We start from the raw sequence: 3,766 nt of genomic DNA on the forward strand, positions 1-3,766 counted from the left end.
TCCTCTCTTATTTCACGGGTATTTGGTGCATGTAGCAAAATACACGAAAATAAATTTAATTCTTTAAAAATTATAGTGTAAATCTCACACGAGGGGGACGGAAGTGCCAAAATAAAAAAAACACATCACGTACCTAATCAATTAATGCCCCCATATGCTAACACGCATGTTTTGTGTGATTTTTATTTTATAATTCGCAAAAAAAAACACCGAACGAAACGATAATGTCATAACTAATCTGTTCGATTTATTTATTCCAATTATGAAAAAACCAGTTGATTATTGAAGTAAAGTAAATTTTATTTAGCTTGAATATTTAAACAATAGTGAGTTACAATTTTTACATATGTTCTTTTACTGACAATCTTTCTTTTACAACGTCTTTCTTACAACTACTTTCCGAACAGGATTTGAACTAGACGAAACATAAACTTTGGTTAATACAAATCATGGCTTGTTTTCTTAGTCTAACAATAAGCAACATAAAATACTTGATTTATTAATCTACGAACTTACATTACATATTATGAAATCGTTGTATTCTAACATAATCAGTAGTTTATTTAAATTAAAATCGTAAGTAATAAAAAAGAGTGTTGCTTTGGTTTCAAAAAAACCATTCCGTTCACTTTTTAAACGTGAGTCCCGTGTTAATCAATCGTATTCTGTTCACTCCCAAAAATTATATTACTCTGCAATGTTAAATTCAGATACTGACATTACGGACATTTTTTGAATAATACGAGTGCCATAAAAACTAAAAATCTTGAATTTAAACGGTTTCGTATATGGCAGATCATTGACCTTAAACACTACAAACGAAACAGTACTAGAAAATAGTATAACGCCCGAATGTTTTGGCGAAACAGTTATACTGTAAAAAAAATCTAACATACATATGATTTAATTTCCGTGAAGAATTCCTTAAAATTTAAAAGTACTGTCTAGTTACTTAAAATTAGTAAATAAGCCGAAAGATGGTTTTGAATTCTCTGAATTAATGATAAAATATACAAAATTCATACAGTTTGTTTTTGTTACTTTTAGATTTATTATCACACTTTTTAAAACGTGTTATATTAAAAAAATGTATGCATACAAAATTGTTTGAGTTCAAATAATGACTCATGTCAATATACTTTATATTTTTGTTGTAATCGATTTGAAAAAATAACACAACAAATGTTCAGATAATTAAAATTCAGCAATACCGATTATACCAATTAGTATATACGTATAGTTTATATAATATTAGTACAGAATATGCGACTGTTTTATTAACAATGAAACGATAAAATAACGGACAGAGGCACATACCAAATAATAACTGTCTAATATATTTACGACAACAAATACATAACATTAGGAAGTTGAAAGACCTTCGTCAGGAATATTAACTAACGCGTTCTTGATAGCAGGGTTCGTACACCTCGGAGCGTCCCAGTCCGAAGGCATTTTCATTAGTAGCAATCATAATTGAACGTAATGTTTTTAGGTTCTTACTGCTATACTTCATTTACTTTCTGTAACGATGTGCCCCTTCCAATGTCTTGAATGCGCGCTGGCAAAATCGTAGATAGGGAGAAAAGAGCTCATTATACTCTCGACTCTTGTTGATTAAACATACTTTTTCATATAGTACCTGCCAAAAGTTTTGTTCAATCATGAATAGGAGTGCGAGTCGAAAACAAGCCTTTATAATATGTCTTCAAATATAAATTAACATCTCGTTGATATTTTCAGTAGTAAATGGTACCAGTAACAGCACATTTGAGCAATGCATTCGTAGTGGATAAAATGGTCAATTTTTCCGTGCAGTACTGTACGGATTATACGCTCCTCACCAGTTAAGAGTTTGTCCGAGAGTTGTCTCCTTTCTTTTCTGGCCTAGTGCTGTTCTTTTCTACTTTGCGCCGGTCAAACTGAAGGTCACANCGAGAGTTGTCTCCTTTCTTTTCTGGCCTAGTGCTGTTCTTTTCTACTTTGCGCCGGTCAAACTGAAGATCACATCGCTACAGAAACTAAACGAAGTATAAAACTAGAATGCGAGTATACATAGTATACTGTACATACGCACATACTATACTCATATTTATAGGGTCAATATGCAGGTAATACTGGAACACTGAAAATGTTGAGAAAAAAGAGAATAAATTTTCTCGAATTTACACACGCGACTGCTTTTGATTAAATAGTTTTTACCTCACATTAACACGTTTAAAATAATTAAAAAAGAAATGTTTAGTTTTGGAACACGGTTCTTCAGTGTGCAGGGTGTAAATGAAAATAAGCGGAGCTTGCAGAAGGCGGTAGGGCATTATAAAATAAGAAAATTAAGTAAATGTTTGTATATCCCAAAGTTTACGAGAAAGTACAGGCAAATTTAATTCCGGTCATAGTAAAGAAAGACAATGCAACGCCGCATTCAATCAACTGTTAATTAGCAGCATCAGTATTGTATTTCTTTTGTCTGTTTTTGCTCGTGTATTGTTTAGATACTATTTGTTAGATTAGATTAAGTAAGATTCAAGAAGTTTATGTTGCAGTCAACCCGTAGTGGTTATTTGTTTAAACCAGAGCCGGGCAAACTTTAACTTCGTAAGAGCAGTTACCTGAGGTTAGTTTGAGTCACTCCATACCCTTCAATGAGTACGAGAGAGTAAGCAGTAATGATCCATATTGCTTTCTCTTTTTCTTCTCCCTTCCACTCTGATATCATGCCCCTTCATCCCGTAAACGAGCGAAGCCACTAACGCAACTTAAATAATACCTACGAAAATTTTCGTTCGCAATACTATTGGGTTTGGCTATGGAAGAGGGGACTCACCTACAAAATGGAAGGGATAAGAAAAGGAAAGAATCATCTCACTCGCACTCGCAGGACCAATAAGGAGCTCCTTGACTATACTTAAGGAGCTCTCGGGAGTCAAAAGAGCCGAGTTTGTCCGGCTGTGGTTTAAACCCTGTATTCAGTCAACCAACATGCAGTTCAATAAAGTAATTCAGCAATATCTACAACATCAACTATTTAAGTAGGTCAGTATGTCACTGTAGAATAATATTCGTTGTTACAACAATATGTCATGATACTTAATTACGGGTTTGAACCTTACCGCCACTACAGAGGACAAAATCTTAAGACAACCCCCAAAATAGTACAGGAAAAATAGCAGGGAATGTTGGCTCTTTCCTGTGACAGGGTGGCAAATTTTAAAGGAAAGCTGTAGCATTCTTATCGTTTTTGGCGAGTGCACACCTTGCTTGAAACTGACTTTCAACTGCGAGTGAATTTGCTTTAGTGGTTTCGAAGAAAAAGCGATGCAGTGCCTTATTTTTTCTATAGGGACGCTATACTTTAGTCGGCACGTACTCCGAATCAGATGGACTTCTATATAGGGGATTGTTTGAAACATCAAGTGTGCCAAGCCCTAGTGCACTTGGGCTACTCCGAAATTATTTCGGTAAACGTTTCGAATACTTGTAAAGCAGGAAGTTGTAAGTTCTAATTTCGAACATTTTTTTTAGTGCATGAATGTGTGTAGGTATGTTTAGTGGTGTTTTTCCCGAAACCAACAACCCCTTGATAAGTAAGCGGTAAGTTCACTTACAAGCAAAAATCGGTAGATAATTAATTTTTTCTAGCGAGATGATAGGACTACTGACGAGTCAGCCACAAAAAAGTAACCTGGATGGTGATGTGGAAATTTGCCTTAATAATATCACTATTATCCAGATGATGATCCTCAACAAATAAATATATATAATA

The sequence above is a fragment of the Agrilus planipennis genome, unplaced genomic scaffold, assembly GCF_000699045.2.
Source record: "Agrilus planipennis isolate EAB-ADULT unplaced genomic scaffold, Apla_2.0 scaffold46, whole genome shotgun sequence".
In the NCBI taxonomy this organism is placed as follows: domain Eukaryota; kingdom Metazoa; phylum Arthropoda; class Insecta; order Coleoptera; family Buprestidae; genus Agrilus; species Agrilus planipennis.